This window comes from Juglans microcarpa x Juglans regia, chromosome 2S (genome assembly GCF_004785595.1).
Source record: "Juglans microcarpa x Juglans regia isolate MS1-56 chromosome 2S, Jm3101_v1.0, whole genome shotgun sequence".
NCBI classification, from domain to species: domain Eukaryota; kingdom Viridiplantae; phylum Streptophyta; class Magnoliopsida; order Fagales; family Juglandaceae; genus Juglans; species Juglans microcarpa x Juglans regia.
The window spans coordinates 24,461,379-24,479,964 of record NC_054597.1 but is presented as its reverse complement, the minus strand read 5'-3'; the positions used below and the strand labels follow the sequence as shown (position 1 = coordinate 24,479,964).

At 34.7% G+C, this 18,586-nt stretch overlaps 1 pseudogene; it reads left to right on the top strand.

Moving 5' to 3' along the window:
* Positions 1 to 3,526: 3,526 nt before the first annotated feature.
* Positions 3,527 to 12,146, top strand: LOC121252463 (annotated as a pseudogene).
* The last annotated feature ends 6,440 nt before the right edge of the window (positions 12,147 to 18,586 follow it).

The following is an 18,586-nucleotide window of genomic DNA, read 5'->3' as shown; positions in this document are numbered from 1 at the left end:
TCATTTTAATATTATCTACGAAAACAAATGAGGACTTAATTGATGCAAAAATTGCTACTAGCCATTACAATTATAAAAGAGTTTTCATTCCACGAATTCCTTTCGTACCAATCACATATAGAAATAGTAGATTTTTGTTAAAAATATATAATTTCAAGTCAACAATATTTTGCAATGATAATAAATAAATCTCAAAAACAAATATTAGATTATTTGTATATTTTAATTAAACTCGTCTTTTCTCATGAACAGTTTTATCTTCCATTATTTAGAGTTAAGACTGCATATTCAATTATTAAAGAAAAATGATAGTGGTAATTGTGAGTATGTAAATGTTGTGTAATTATTTTAAAAAAAATAAATAAATACGGAAACTTATATATTAAAAAATTAATTTTTTAATAAAAAATTCTACTCTTTTTTAAAATAACTACACGATACTTACGCACTTTACGACTGTATTAACATTACTCTCAATTAAATTACTCGTAAGTTCGATGTCAAGTGATGAGTGTGACGAAGCGACAAAAAAATATTGTCCCTACTTGCATTACCAACCTTATCCTAGCCCTAATAAAGTATTTTTTTTCCTTTTCTCCTATTGTTTTTTTCAATTATTATGAAATGTGACTAGTATTTGCTTTATTTAGATCTCAAATCTTTGCTTCTATTCTCCTATTTATTTTCCTCTCCGCTGCTACACTTTTAAATTTATGTTATCATTATATTGTGGTGGCACTAGCCAAGCAGACTGGCAAATGCATCTCTACTTTCCCATATTTTGAACGTTAGGATGAAGACTTTGTATACTTTGTTAAAGTCCAGAGAAGTTTTTCACCTAAACGCTTGGGGTACTACCACACTTCCCCGCATGGGGGAGAGGGAGTTGGGCACCCGTGCCGTGGGCGGGTGCCCTCATCCAGATGCCGGAAGACGGATTGGCCCCTAGGCTGTCTGCCCATCACCCATGATGAGAGAGAGATAGAGATATTTGTGACTGGGGGCGACGGTGAGAGGGAGAAAGACTGATGGTTCGTTTAGACACTAAAATATTTTAGAATTCTATGAATAATAGTGAAATAGTTTGTAAATATTAGTTACATGATTTGAATTAAGATGTTTTATTGAGTTTTAGAAAATGAGAGAAACAGTTGAATAAAAATATTATAAAGTTAAAAATTTATTTGAATATAATTGGTTGAATATAATTTGTTTTAAAATTTTTAAAAATTGTATTAGTTATTGTGTTTTGTTTTGGAAACCTGAAAAATTGTATTGGATTTTGTGTTAGAAAAATGATTAAGTTGAAAATTTAGAATTGAAAAATATTCTATTTTTAAATAGTATTTTGAAAGAAAATTAAGAAAATACCTTGTTATCCAAACAGGCCTAAGAGAGTTAAGAGAGAGCTCAAAGAGGCACCATGGGGGGTTTTATTAAAAAAAAACCTCTTAATGTATATCCTTATATCTTAAAAGCGGCTATACGCAAATGAACAGAAATGAATAGTCTTTTAACATTCTGAGCCGCTTATGCCCCTGTGTGACCTGATGTAATTACGGTTGTGCCCTGACTCTTGTGTTCAGCTTTTCGGTTGAGCCCGACTATTCTACTTTTTGTTCTGCTGAGTTTGATATTTTACAGCAGGGTTGGATTCTCGCATATTTCTAGCCTCTCTTCCTGGTATCTTTTAGATTTTAGTGTAAAATAGTTGATTTCTGTTGTGGTTCTCTCTTTCACAGATTCTTCTGAAGCTTTCTCTCGCAGCAGCAGCAGCAATAATTTCTTGTTTCCCCGCACTTTACCAAATCCAAAAGGTCTCTCTTTTTCTCTACAGGTCGGTTTAATTTATATGCTTTCAATTTTCTTTGTAATTTATATTGTGCATGATGGTGTGAATCTTTTTTATGCAAGCATGTGGAGGTTAAGATGACGTTGAAATGACGGATTTCTTGACAATCTTGGGATTGGGCTCTGTTTGTCTGAGGCGGTGGCTGTAGTGAGTGAGAGACAGACGAGAGAGAGGGATTTGTTATTGCAATGAAAGCAATCTTGGTGCAGACGTACATTTTCCTTTCTGGTATGAAATTTGTAATATCTAGACATTGAATACATGAAAAGGTTCGCAATTTTCGTAGGAGTTTTTGTGGCTTTACATGTAGACTGTTACTTTGGAGGAATTGACTCAGAATTTTATGATTGAGTTGTTTTTCATTTCCTAACTATAATGTGTTTTTCTCTATTGATACATATTCTTTTGCACTCCAATAAAGTTGATTCAGAATTTTCTATTCTGCGACTAAGACCATGTTTTGGTTTCGCTAATTTTAAATTTCATTTTATCACTTCTCGTTTTGTATTTTCTTCGATTGGATTGTTTCGATTTATGCAGTGAAGTACTATCATTATCATATAGATTCTCCACATCTATTTTTACCTATTAGATGCAGAAACTGAGTTCATAAAAGATTCTCTATATACCACTTATTTTGCTTATGATTACGGTTTTTTTTTTTTTTTTTACACAAAGCTTGTTTATATTTTACAAAACAACTTGTTTTTCATTCAACCGGGCAAATGCCCCACTGCTAGTATGTGTGTATGTTTTTTTTAAATATATATACATATATATATATGTTGGATGATTATGAAGGCAAGATACTCTTAATAATTTAATATAGAAGATAAATAATAAATATAATATGTAAAGTATATGGTGAGTCTCTCACCGGCGTCACTGCATCATATCGCGTTCTATGGTTCATTGCCTAGCTCAATCGTTTTTTTCCTAACAAATATAATAAGGAAGTGATGTATTATTATATTGGATAATGCTAGAGTGCCTATTAAATATGTCTACTAAATGTGCACACTAGTATAAATGAGTTTTTATTTTATTTTATTTTTTAATTATTTTTTAAACATCTTTAATTATTAAGAAAAAAAATAAAAAATATAAATTCATTACTAGTCACTTTCTTAACCAAAAAAATTAAAAAATTAAAAATATATAAATAGGCACATTTGATAGACATATTTAATATTCATACTATCACTTTGTTTATATTTTTTTCTTACTTATAAAAAAAATATATTATATATTAGACTTGTAAATAGCATAATTTCCTTATAAAAGATGAAAACTAAAATTAGTTGTTTCTTTCATTTTTCGTGTACGTGGGACGTATAATCTTAATTTCTTTAATACTTGCACGTTTCACGACTGATGTATCTATCATTATTTAAAATAAAATATTCCAAACTCAGATTACACAAATGTCTTACCACGACTGATGTATCTATCATTATTTAAAATAAAATATTCCAAACTCAGATTACACAAATGACTTACCACGACTCAACCAATCAATTAATTTTCGACTTATCTGTCAGGTGCCGACATGCTCCCGGTGGATAAAGTCACGTGACACGGGCCCCACCGAACAGCGGCGCAAAAACCTCCCTGTCCCCACCTTCATCGGAGAGACCTCTTGGCCCAAGCATTTTCCCAAGAAATGGAAACAAAAAAGAAAATTTGGCAAGAAGAATCACACACACGCGGACGCACCAGAGAGAGATTTTTGTTTGTTCAAAGTGACTGGATCGTATAGCTCCACAATGCCTGAGAAACTAACTAGATATTAATGTCGCTCACTGGATTAGAAAAAAAAAACTAGATATTAATGTCGCTCAGTCGCTCACCTTTTTTTTTTTTTTTTCTTCTTCTTTCCTTCCCGTTTCTGTTCTGAAATCTACTCTAATCTAACCCTAGAATCAACCCCCGCAAGGGAATTAACACGAAAGTAGCTTCTAACCCTAGATCTTCAATTTTTTTTTCTCCCTTTTTTGGTTCTCTTCGACACGATTTCCCCTCGACTGGTTTTGGAGCTTTTTCTCGGGGTTTTCTATTGTATTTCAGGATTTTGTATCCTTCGGCTCAGATTCTCGTGCTTTCTCTGCGTAACAATTCTTTTTACATATTTTTTCCGTAAATTAGGTTTTGGAGTTCTAGCTAGGGTTCAAAATTTCCGTTGTGTAAATGGAGCATCGCGTTGGGAATAGGTTTCGGCTTGGCCGAAAGATCGGTAGCGGCTCGTTCGGGAGATCTATCTCGGTCCGTTTATTGTTGTTTTTCTTTTTGGTTTGTTGTGGTAATTTGATGTTTCAGTCTGTAATCGGTGATTGAATTGTGGTGCAGGTACTAATATTCAGAGTAACGAAGACGTTGCAATTAAGCTTGTGAGTATTGCTCACCTATTACGCCAATGGAAAATTCATGAACCCGTGCAATTTGTTACTTTCGTTTATATTTCCTTTGGGACAGTTATTGTTTTCTATTATGTGAATGTTGAAGTTAATTTCTTCCCTAGATGATTTATTTTAATGTTATTTCTGCTGCGTGACAGTGTAAATGTTTGATCGGAGAGTAATCGGGGTAGACTGGAGAGGTGTCCGTTCCTGTTGGAAATCATACCACAGCCGTCTCTGTCTCTCTCTCTCCCTGTTTTTTTTCCTCTTGATGAGAAAAAGATAGAGTTTCTCTTATTAGGTTGAGATGCAGACGGTTTCAATTTTTAGCATTACTTAGCCAATTTTGGGGCTTTCAAAGTTATTCAGTGTCAATACAAAAGCAGATATTTCCATCTTCTTTGTTACTATTATTAAGTTTACACGGTCGGTTCTTCTGAAGAAGAAATCTAGTGAGAGAGGCTGGGCGAGCTTATTGTACTTTATTTTGGTTTTTGTCTGGTTTGACAAACTGAGAGTTGGTAACGAATATTATTAAATCTTGTGTCCATTTACCATATTCACGTGAGTCCAATGTATTTCATCTTTTTGCTTTAATATGCACCTATTCTGTGTTTGCTTGTTTGCAATGGCGTTTGGTTATTTGTGGTTTCTTAAGATGATAATGCTCTTTCTTACATTCAGGAAAATGTCAAGACAAAGCATCCTCAATTGCTATATGAATCAAAGTTATACAGAATCTTACAGGGAGGAAGTAATATAACTTCTAATCCTTTTCAGTTGATTGGTCATTTTTATCTCGTTGGTGCTTGGATTTTCTTTCAAGTCTTTGTTTTCATATTTTGGTTTATCCGATATTGATTTCTTATTTCAACTCAATTTTGATTTTTGCAGCTGGAATTCCAAATGTGAGATGGTTTGGAGTGGAGGGAGACTATAATGTGCTGGTAATGGATTTGCTTGGACATAGTCTTGAAGATCTTTTTAACTTCTGCAGCAGGAAGCTTTCTTTGAAGACAGTTCTTATGCTTGCAGATCAAATGGTAGATTACATTGAGACATTACGCATAATGTTGGATTAAATTGTATGTTTCTCTTATCTATATGTACCTTTTCTTATGCTTACTGCAGATTAATCGTGTCGAATTTGTTCATTCTAAATCATTTCTTCATCGAGATATCAAGCCTGACAACTTTCTTATGGGCTTGGGAAGACGCGCAAATCAGGTTTATGTTCTAAATTTTGTGTTGTTTCTATTTATTTCTTTCAGAATGTCAATATTGATATGGAAATTGTTGTTCGCATCATGTAGGTGTATGCCATTGATTTTGGTCTGGCAAAAAAATATAGAGATAGTTCAACCCATCAACATATTCCTTACAGGTGAGAGGAATAATTGTGTGTATTCAATTTTGGCTGAGTTTGTGTCTTAAAGGCAAGGCTTGCAAAAATGGTTTAATTCAGGCTGATTCAACAGATTCAATTTGAATCGGTCAAAACTGAACTGATTTTAGCGAATTTTTTTAATTGCTAACAAAACCGGTTCAATCGGCCAATTCAGACCAATTCTAGCCGATTTCAAATTGATTTGAGCCGATTCTAACCAATTCAAAGTTGTTTCTTTTTTAGATTGTGTTTGATAAATAAAATTATTAGTTTATTATATGAAAATATGATTGAACTAAACATATTTAAGTTTTAATCCTTGTATTCAATAAAATGGGCAGAAAAATATAAGGATAGAACCTGAAGTTCTTTACTTATTTAGTTGAATATAAAAGATTTGGATATGAACGACTACTTTGTATAAAATTTGTAATTGTGTACACAATACTACCATTTTTATGATCTTGTAATTTAAAGAGTATGCAACTTCTTTGTAACTTAGAATATTTGGGGCAATAAAATGAGAACAATTGAGGTAAATACATGGATTTCATGCTTATTGAAACTATCTAGATTCAATGTTTTTAATGAAGTTGGTTAATGAATTATATTTTTAAGCTTTTTAATTAGGGGTGTAAATGAGCCGAGTTCAAGCAAGTAGTTGGTGGTCAAGGCTTGTTCGCTTAACTTTTCTTCGAACACAAGTTGAGTTAGAGTTTTTCATCAACTTGGATTTTATGTTCACAAATAGCTCATTTAATATTCAAGCAAGTTCAAGCTTGTTCACGAGCTGCTTCATTAAGATAACATAGACTATTTATATTTTATTTTATAACTTCACCTAAAAACTTTGACAAGCAAATTTTGACTTTTTACTAATATCTTTATTAAGTGTATATAAACATATATTAGTAATTATATTTATAAGGATTTAGGTAATATGTTTAGTGTTAGGAACATGGTTTTCTTTAATTTCTTCAGATATTAAAAATATTCTCATTATAAATAGAGATAATACTATAAAAAATAATAAATACAAAATTATTTGAGCTTATACGAGTCAAGCCGAGCTTTATACAAGTTGTATTGTTTAATTATCGATCATAATTTTTTTTTATAGGTAAATTATTGATCATAATTTTATGTTCACGAGTGACTCATTTAATTAACGAATCGAGTCGAACTTGAGTTTGACCGAGCCAATCTCGAGCAGCATGTCTAGTAGTAGCCTTACTTATTTACAGCCCTATTTTTAATACATGATTTTAAATGCTTGAATTGCATTATATATTTTTTGTAATATATTTTATGAAAGATAACGCCCGATTCAAAATTTTCATGAATCGCCCAAGTCAACGAATTGAATGACCCGATTCATTGAATTGATCATTTCACGATTCTAAATCCGATTCTAATTTTTTGAGCCTTGCGTTAAAGTGGGTTTTGATATTCTACCAAAGAAAACTTTACATGCATTTTGGTGTTGATTTTAGTGTGTTGAAAAATACAGGGAAGAAATATTATTGTAAATTCTGGTCTACTTTTCTTATAACGTGTTTAAATTATCTGTGTATAAAGCATCTATTTGCTCCTCTGGTATACTTGGTTTAGTTCAAACCTTGCAGTCTATATAAATCAGTTTATAAACACATCACTTGTTATGGGACCATTACAGTTATAAATAAAAAAAAGCTAAAACACCAGTACTTCTTAATGCTAGTTGATGTGGAAGGCTTCCATATCAGCCTATTTATTGAGTGTGGCATGAGTAGGCTTACAGAGAGATTCTTTGCTTTTTCCAGCCTTGGGAATAGATGGTCTCTGCCTCTTTTCTCACTTTATTTGTTTTCCTGTCCATTGTTCTTGATATTAACTATTTGATGTTTTAATAATTTCTATTTTTCATCTCTATCTGATTGTTCCTTTTCTTATTATGAATCAGTTACTTTCTTAGACAACAAGCACCATCCATAATTTATCAAAAGATTTGTTGAACCTTTAACATCTTCTGGGAGGTGTATTTTCTGAGTAATATCAATCTCTTCTTAGCGCACAATATCATGTTTTAGGTTCCTTTTTATGTTTGACATATTAGTTTTTGTGTGCTAGTTCTCTTGCAAAAACACACTTAAGCTCATGTAAAAGGATCTTCTCTCTATTTCAAGTGAAATGGACAGTATCCATTTGGTGTAAAGCATGGAGTATATTTATCATTTCACATTATGTTGACAATTGAAATGATCAAAATATCTAATTTTTTTATGCTAAATGGTTACTATCAGTTTCACTTGAAAATCGAGAGGACCCTTGTCCTAAGCTTAGACCTCCATCTGAAATGGATTAATCTTAAGCTGTGCAAGTGTCAAGTGGTTGAGCTAAAGATTCACCGATAAAAAATGGTTGAGCTAAAGATTTTATATTTGTAGATGACATCCTCAGGCATCAAGATCTTTTTGGGGACTTTTGTATTAAGATAAAACCAGCTTAGCTTGTAATTGCTATCATTTGTTTGAAGCAAATAAAAAAAAGAAAAAGCTAGATCTCTAGAATGAAGTCCAAGTTTAATTCCTTGGTTTTGTCTGTTTGCTTTAGGTTATGGGATTATTCGATGTCGTATATAAAATTTTATGTTAAATTTTAAGGTGCCTAGTAAGGTTGCATTTTTCTGCTGGTTGGTGCTCTTGGAAAAATTTTAACCACAGATAGTTTGAGGAAAAGAGGACTATTTGTTGTAGATTGGTGTTTCATGTGTAAGAAAGATGGTGAATCTGTTAACCATCTTTTTCTTCGTTGTGAGGCGGCTAAGACTGTGGAATGAGATCTTTGATAGGACGGGTATTGCTTGGGTGATGCCTAAGCACATGGTTGACTTTTTGCATGTTAGAAACGTGTCGTGGGGAGACAAAGTAGTGTAGCTGTGTGGAAGATGATCCATTTGTGCTTGATATGGTGCTTATGGTTGGAGAGGAATGAGAGGTGCTTTGAAGATAGAGAACGCTTGATGGAAGAACTTAGGGAGTTTTTCTTTAGCACTTTATGTTTTTGGGCTAAGGCTCTTGTAGGGAATGGAAATTTTCATGATTGGATTTAGTCGTTTCTTGCTCTAGTTTGTATCTAGGGGTACTCTCTTGTATACTTCCTGGTACCTAGGCCATGCCTATTTACATGGAATAAAATTCTCTTATTAATTATCAAAAAAGAAATTGACTTAAATCTTCCTTATTTTCTAATTGCCTTGGCAAGGAAAGATAGGTAATATATGAAAAATAGTTGTGGATATAATTGAATCTGAGCCAGCACCTCATCTATACCTTCTTTTGACTTGTTTGTTTTGTCATAGTGTGGATAACACATATTAACCGTGTTGAGCCCTTATCAATACGGTAACTGTGGGTGACAAATTTTAATTGTATTTTGTTCATTGACCCTGCAGAGAAAACAAGAATTTGACTGGAACTGCTAGATATGCAAGCATGAACACTCACCTTGGTATAGGTAGGTTTTGTCTTATCATTTTGCAGAGAGTATTCTTTCTAGTTTGTGGTATTTCTAGTAAGTGTACTCTCTGGATTTCATAATTATGGTTTCTTTGCTGATGTTTTAATTCATTAGAGCAAAGCCGCAGGGATGATTTAGAATCTCTTGGATATGTTCTTATGTACTTCTTGAGAGGAAGGTGATTGTTGCTCCTTATCCTTCCTTTGAATCTTGCATTGGTTTCTTTGTATGCTTTAGTGATTCCTCTTTTCTCTCTAGTCTCCCTTGGCAAGGACTGAAAGCAGGAACTAAGAAACAGAAGTATGACAAAATCAGTGAAAAGAAAGTTTCTACCTCAGTTGAGGTTGGTTGTTTGTAAATAGTGGTTGCCTCAGTTTTCTATTTCCAACTACTGCAGATTGTAAATGGTGTACTTAATGCTTCTTTCAGGCCTTGTGTCGGGGTTATCCAACAGAATTTGCGTCATACTTTCACTATTGCCGTTCACTACGATTTGATGACAAACCAGATTATGCTTATCTGAAAAGAATATTTCGTGATCTTTTTATCCGAGAAGGTTTGAAGTTATTTCCACTAAAATAGATCTCCTTAGTCGGGTGTTTTCTCCTGTATACACTTTGTGTACTCGGGTTCACCACTATGTGCACTCTTAATAAAATTTACCTATCAAAGAAAGATAGATTTAGTTTGAGTTTCACATGGTTTCATATTTGCAAGTCAAAAGCCAGTTCATACGGAGTATCATGGTATTCCAGCTTCTCATTGCTCTTTCTTGTTTAGTACAGGCTTCCAGTTTGATTATGTATTTGACTGGACTATTTTGAAGTATCAGCAATCACAGATGGCTGCTCCTCCAGTTCGTGCCCTTGTAAGTGATCTATTAGTTCTGTCTGTTGTCCACATTAAATCATTTTGTAATGCCTGTTTTTGTTAGGGTGCTGGTGCTGGAACTAGTTCTGGAATGCCCACTGCTATTGCCAATGCTGATAGACAGATAGGTATATCTTAGTGTTTCTCCTTGCATTGATTTTAATAACCTTTTTCACTTATATAGATTTTTCATTACATCTATCCATGTTAATTTCTCAAGTGCCAAGCCTGTCAGTAGATTTTTTCCCTTGATGTCCTTACATCATTTCGAACTCTTCATCCTTTTCCCTGGTTGCCTTCTTTGTATATAGTTTTCTGACATCTGGTCTCACTCCTTCCAAGCCGTAATAGCAATTGCACAAGTCTTCAACATAAGCTGTTTTTGCTGCTTACTTCTCCGACTTTGTTGCAGGTGGGGAGGATGGGCGAGCAGCTGTTTTGCCTTCGATGATTCCATCACGGCGGAGAATAGCAGGACCAGCTTTAACTTCTGGAACTTTTTCAAGGCAGAGAAGTCCAGTTGTTAATGATTCTGCAATCTCTAATGATGTTATGGTGAGTTGTTTGGAATGTGTAATGCCTGTAAGTTGCGAGGACTTTTTTCTCCGATTGTTCCTAGGTTTATAGAACTTTGATTGTCTGATGCATTATATATCTTGGACGGTTTCATTCAGTGAGACCCTTATAAAATTAGTGAAAGGCATAGGCCTTTCTTCCCCTCTTTGTTTCACTGAATGCCATAGTAGGTTGCTGCTGAGTTATCCCTAGGTGGCAGCGTGGTTGTTGCTTGGATAACTTTTCCATAACCGTTTCAATTTTAGCATCATTCCTCTTTAAAGCCTGTTTTAGTCTTGCTGGTTAAGGCTTAAAGCTGAAGTTACTAATTTCTTACCATCTGCATTTTTTTTGTTCAACCCTTCCCACTCTAGGCATATTGGATCATAAGAAATATGATATAGCATGAGCTGCTTTGAAATTGTACAGGCCAATTGGTTTTCACACATCTTAAAACTAATGACCTGTATTTGTGGACCGTGCAGTTATCAAACTCCAATAATTTGGGCCGTCCAAGTGGATCATCAAGGCGGGCTGCTGTTTCTAGCAGCCGTGATGCATTTGTTGAGAGTGAGTCAGATCTCAATCACACTCGTACTACTGAGGCCAGCCCTGGAGCAGCTCGCAGAATTTCAAGTGGGCAAAGGACTTTGCCAGTTGGATCCTCAGATCCCAGACGTACACCATCTGGGAGAAATACCACCCGAAACTATGAAGGTGCCCTCAGGGGCATTGAGACCCTGCAATTAGATAATTGATAAGAGGGATCAATATTAAATGCTTATCTTGGTGCACCTTTGTAAAAAAGTACAAATTCTTGTGTGCTATTATGCATGCTGTAGGAATAGGTTTGCTTGGAGTTGAGTTGTTGGGACTTGAAATTCAGGGGATTCGGGGTCTGGATTTGCTCTCTCCTAGCATAAACCAGACGAGTTGAATCAAATGTGAAAAGCTGAGGTTCATCTGAACTGATTCCAGGCACGGGCTCTCAGGTTGGTTATCTTTGTGTGGTGTAGCAGCAGACTAGAATAAAAGGAAAAATAACTTGCTGATCTTCGAGGGATCAGAAACCTCCAATACTTTTTTTATTAACTTGTTCAATGCTTTACACAATAAGAGACTTCAGTATTTATAGAAGTCTTATGAACGTTAATGACCGTTACAACAGGGGTAGTATAGTAATTCTAAGCAAGTAAGGACCTAAACGTATATTAATGCTTAAATCAACACGTGTGCAGCACATGACTAACTAACAGTTTAACCAACGGATTACATCCTCATGCTCGTTTCCTGTTATACTTCGAGCTTCTCTTCTGATATAAACTGATCATAACATGTGGCTTCTCTATTCTCTGGCTACAATGTTTCAACTTTTTATCCTATTGAACTGTGGTTGCTTTGCTGACTTCATGATGTCTTACGATGTTTCTTCAACTTGTAGGGCCAAAACTTGGCAATGTCAATTGGCCAATGTGTTCATATGCCTCTTTAGGTCCTTTCCACTTTCTTTGTTCCCAAATTTTTATACACATTATGCTGGCCACAGATGCCTTTTTAATCTTTTGAGTTACTGCTGCGTTTTCCTGAATATTCTTTGCATCTTTTTTCTTTCTTGAAATAGTTAATGTTTTAATTTATTTTGTTGGAAATATATGTATATATCCTTTTAGTATCTCAACATTTACAATTTATATAACCCACTTGCTCTTCCAAACTCCCTATGGTTTATTCCGATTGTGTAGTATCACTCTTTAGTAGCTGTTAATTCCCATGAAGTTCAATCAAATCTGTCTTATTAAAGAGTGGTTTGGATTCAGAGATGAGTTAAGATGGTTTGTAAGTAGTAGAATAAAAGTTGAATTATTTATTATATTTTGTGTGGAAATTTAGAAAAGTTTTTTTGAGATTTGAAAAAATTGTAATAATGAGATGAGATGAATGAATATGAGTTGAGGTAGGTTTTGAATGCAAACGAGGCCTAAGTCTTTGTATGACTGCATGCTTGTATTGGGAATATTAGGTTTTTGTGATTTTTATTTGCAATGAATCTTTTATTCCGAATATAAAAGTGTGGGTTGTTTTCACGTGTTCTGTGATCCAAGTTTCTCATGCATTAAGCGCTGGCTTTTAGCATATAAATTTAGGCAATAATAAATGGTCGATGGTGGTTATATTTTGCTTGGTGTTATGCTATATATCGCATAGTGTCATGTCTGTGCTTGCTTATAATACCAGTGTATCCGTTTTTAAATCTTAAAAAAATTTCAAGGGTTAATAATGGATAATGAATGTCTAAGCCAAAATAATGTGATGAGAGTGAGATTAAAGTTGCATGTAACATTTTCATTTCTCCTTCACTAGTCTTGAGTTTGAATGGATTTGTGTAAAAAGGACTGACTAGAGATATATATACACGTAACTAAGTATAGATGCAGGAAACTTTAGCCAAAAATAACAAGAGTAATGTTACTATGCCCAAATTTATTCCACTCATTTTGTTTCCTTGATGTGCCACTACAATGGGATGCCACGTGGCTTATTCCAGTCCACTCACTGTCTCTTTAATGTGGCACCACATGTGCCATGTGGCTTTATAAAAAAAAAATTATGAATATATATTCAAAAGAAAATTGTGCCTGAAAATACAAAAAGAGGAAGATTAAAATTTTAGATTTTTCTATCTTTTTATGTTTGTGTTTTAATTTTTTTACAAGTCAGGTAGAATTATATTGTGGTGTCACATGCGTGAAGTCGGCAATATATAGTCCCCTCGCCTAGCACTACCAAAAAAAAAAAAAAAAAAGAAAAAAAAAAGCCAACTTAAAATTATTTAGGAGACATACTTCACTAGACAGTGTCTCACATTAGCTGAGACACTACAAAATAGCATCTACTTTCACTAGTGAAGTATGTCCAGACTGGTTTGGGGCACAAGACAAAACATAAAATTTTTATTTCATTTCGTCTTATCATTATACTTTTTTCAAATCTTCATATAAAATATAATAAACAATTCAACTTTTTCAAATTCCAAAATAATAATAATATTAAAACATAATATTTTAAACTTTCAAACAAAATACAAAATTCTCATTTCACCTCCCAAACCTGCGAATCGTAAGTCTAGAACCTCTTTTAGGCTTTTAGCATGAACCTTTAGGCTTTGCTTGCTAGTAAGACCAGAGGAATATGGAAAAAAAAAATACCAGCTTTTTACATAATTTTTTTATAGCTCTGTTTTAAATTTAGGGTATTTTATAAAATAGAATTATAAGAGTATCATTATTTAATAAATGTTTTTTCCATTTAAAATAGAGTTGTAAACAATTTGTGTTTCTGTCAAGGAATATAAACCGAGTGAATCTAGCCTAGTACTGCTTAAATGGAAGCACTATCCAAAAGCCACTCGATAAATTGAAATCCTAATTATCTAAGATTCTATACAACTCAAACCAAATTAAGATTCTATCTAAAATACGAAATAAAATTGATTCCGCCATGTTCACTAGGTCATGAGTGAACTCTGCTGGATTCTCACTCAATCGAATTTTGAACGAGACTCGAGTGAATTTTTGGAATTAGAGCTTTGAGCAGGTTTGGGGGGAGGGATAAATGGGGCAGAAGATTAGGAAAATACATTTTGAAACGGTGGGTGATTTATGTTTTGTGATACAACAATTGTTTTAGAACTAATGTGTCAATATGCAAAGACCTTGCGTCTTTTGCAAGTATATGTAAACCCAAACACATTGCAAAGGATTCCACATTATAATCATTGAATTCTGAATAGTACCCATAGGTACAAAAGATACTCCACCCCAAGACCAACCAGTGAGTACCACTAGACCGAACAGATAGGGGTGCTACCCGCCCCTACGGGGCGGGGGCACATGGGGTTTTTTTTTTTCCCCGTACCCCGCCCCCTCAACGGGGGACGGGGTGGCACCCCAATCTATCCCCCCCCCTCCCAGGGGGCGGGGTGGCACCCCAATCTGTCCCCCCCCCCCCCCCCCCCCGTGCCCATGAACTGTGACTGACGGAAGGCAGTGGTGACGGCAAGCGACGGACCACAGAGAGTGCGACGAGTGAGCGACCGTCACGGAGCTGCAAGATGCCGAGACACAGAGAGAGAGAATCGAGTGACTGGGAAGGAGGGAGGGAGGGTGATCGCCGGGGGGGGGGGATTCTAAACAAAAAGGAAACGACGCCTTTTCACTATTGAGGAAACGGCATTGTTTCCTAATTGGTTGCCCCTATCCCGCCCCTGCCATGGGGGTCAGATGCGGGCAGGGCCACCCGCCCCCACCATCTGACGGACAAGGGGCTCCGCCCGGTTGACCGGGGGTGGAGCAGCAACGGGGCGGGGCAGCGGGGCTGGGGCCCCACTGCCCAACCCTACGAACAGATTGTTATATTGGTCCGGTTAGTCCATTTGGGTTGGGTTTGTGCAAAACGGGCCGCTTTTCGGTTAAGCCAACTAAACAAAATCAAATAAAAAATAAATCGGGTTGTGTTTATCTTGGCCCAACTAAAAAATGAGCCCAAAAGATTTTTCAATTTTGAAAATGGTATATAATATATTAACTATTTAACTTTATTTGTCCATTTTTTTTCTTGAAAATAGCCAAAAGCAAAATTAGGAAAAAGTAGTAATTAAAATATTAGGGACTTATTCATAAGAAATGTTTTAAAAAGACATTTAAACCACATTTTTGTTCTATTAAAAAATATGCTCCATCACCATTTATCCATCCATGAAGGTCAGCAATCATCATAATAAAATTAAAAACAAAGAAATTAAAAAAAAAATACAACATCCAAACTCCAAACAAAGAACCAACCAAAAAAAAAAAAGGAAAAGAGATGAAAAAATATATATAAAAATTATTACAATCCAGGCATCTAGCCTTAAACCACACACTCAAAAAAAAAAAAAAATGTTACAAATTAATCCACAATTAAAATAAGAAAAAATGTGTCTAACCACCACCATTTTTTCTACAAGACAGAATCAAACGATTTTGCTACAAAAATATTGCAATCAAGTATCTTAGTTTCAATAATTTGTTGATGCTAACCAAAATAACAAGTATAGTAGTATATTCTTCTCACTTCAATCACTTTCAATAGGTGTGGACATTGGACGTTATCTCCAATGCCTTTGCGGAACTTTCAACCTCTCCCACAAGTTCTATACATAAACAATGAAACAAACCAAATTATATAAATTCACAAAATAGATAAATTATAACAATATATAAAAACAAATAAATTTGTTATATACTCGTATCTAGCTTTTCAAAATTCTCCACATCATCCATTAATATCTAAAGCTAATTGGAATGGAAGAAGAACAAAGCCAATTCAGTGCACAAACAAGGCTCTCTACCATAATCAGAGACAAACTACTTTGGAAGGGATCAAGTACACGACCTACCGTGCTAAATGCAGATTCAGAGGCCACTCTAGATATCGGTATTGCAAGAACATCGCATGCAACTTTTGAAAGCACATGATATCTAACGGAATTAAGCTTCCACCAAGTTAGAATGTCAAATTTCACATCATCTTCCTCACAATTTTTGGATAGGTGTCTATCCACTTATGACTTACTTTCCAAAGAATTTTTTTACTGCAATCGTTGCTTAGATTGAGCCAACCTTAGTGCCTTCCTATCCTCAACTCTACTATATGTACTAGTTACATCTTCAATTGAGGAACTTGTGCATTATTATTGTGGACAAGAACTGTGTTTTCCTCATATTCGATATATGCATCATATGTGGGTCAAAGCATTTTTCACCTTCGATTTCAACTCAATTGCTATTGTAAAATCATGAGCATACATGGTTTCCAACGAAAACTCAAGATATCATATCTTGTACCGAGGATCAAGAAAGCCCAACATACAAGAACATATTCATATTATCAAAATTACCCAAATATTTTTCAAATTTTTGCCTCATATTTATTGCCATAAATCTCATCACATGTCCTCATTCTTCACACTCCATGTCAATTGTGTCTTGAATTGTAACTAATTCCATAATAAAAGGAGTTGCAAGTTACATATTGACCACCCGAAAAATGCAAGTCATGAAAGAGTTTAAAAAATCTCACAAACGATTTTACCTTATCCCAATCATCCTTTTCAAGAGGCCCTAATTTTCTTCATGTTCTCCTCCTCATCTCATCATCATGACCCTCCTCCTTTCCAATACTAGGAATGAACCCCACATATTATTCCTCTGACCATTCAAAAGTCTCTCGAGATTTTTCAGTCATCTCCAACATAAGGGTGGAGTCCACCTAGTCAGTACATCTAGGCATATATGGCTTTTGCACATAATCTCTTCAAATTGTACACATGACTTAAATGCAATCTATCTTTGTGGAGATGATTTAACACATTTCACAACATATCTGACCTTTGCAATAGACTCATGAAACTCTTTTAGCCCTCCTGAATAATCAATTTAAGATGTGGGTACAACATCTCATATTCAAGAATTCATGTTCCAAGATAGTGTCCTTCCTATGCTTGGATTTTATTTTATTTTATTTAAAAAATAGAATTGCTCCATTGTTCTAACTTGCATTATCAAAATTGATTTAAAGTACTTTTGGGTGCCCCCAATCAATCAAGAACATCTCTATTGCTCTATCAAGTGTATCACCCTTGTGATTTTCAACTAAAAAAAAGATCCTTTTGTGTAGTCAATATTTGAGGGTTGCACAGATGTCCATATATGGACTAGTTAATAATACAATTGGAGCCTCATTGGAACGGTATAAAGAGCAAGAGATTCTCCTTCTCAAACAATGTGAGATCTCATATACCACCAACCTTTATCCTTATTACATGGGGTATTATGATCTCTCTCCTAAAATTTTCGACGTCCTCGTCAGACCAATTCACTGTAGGTGGCACAACTCAAGTCCTACATTTCAAGTTGGGATAGGCTCTGATACCATTTATAATGCCCCCAATGGAAGATCCAAAATACATGACTTATACTCCAAAATGACTAGTCAAGATACAATTGGAGCCTCATTGAAACCTTATAAAGAACAAGAACTTCTCATTCCCAAACAATGTGGGATCACATGCACCACCTACTCTTATTCTTAATCATGGTAAGGGAAATTCGTTGCCTTTAAAGAGCACTTCTCAACTTAATTTTTTCTTCAAATACACACTATAACAGTCTTTAGCAACAGTAATACGAGATGAGATTCACATCCAGTAAGGTTGAACAAGAAGTATAAATCTTTTAAACCCCTTCAATTCAACAAACTCAACGTATAATCATTTCTGCAAGGGTTTCTCTGCAAGCCTCAATGCTAAAGACTATCGGAACAAGTCCCCCGCTACTAGTTCCTCCATCCTTGACCTTCCAACTTAAGGTAGTTTGGGTTTTATCCATAGTATTATACAAATAAGACATACATTGATGTTCAATGAGATACTTCATAGATTTTGTACCATTCGTCTTCATATCCACATGCATAATCCATACAAAAATAATTACATGCAACCCTAGGTTTATTTGGATCACTTTTTTGTGCTCTCGTAAAGTGATCACAAACCATTGACCTAGTTTTACACCCACCACTATTACTAGAATTAGTACTTACATTGTGTGAAAGTGGAGGAATTCCTTGCCCTTATGTTTCATCTTTGGCATTTCCCATTGTATGGTGAGGAAGTATTTTTTAATGTCCATCTAAAAAAGAACCAAACAAAGTCTATTAACAACTGATGCTTCACAACATTACGACATGATTGCCCACAAACTGCAAATAGTTAGACCTAGAAAAATGAGTCATCCACATGCGAACATATGATAACAATGCCATTAAATAATTCATACACCTTCATCTTTTGTAAGAAACATGCATACTGGAGTTGATTTTGCAAAACAAGGACTACATTACTTTTCTCAATGAAAAATGATATACACTGTAACACATATGGCTCTTCATGCCTTCCAAAAGTGCTATATCAAATAAAATGCATCCAAGTTT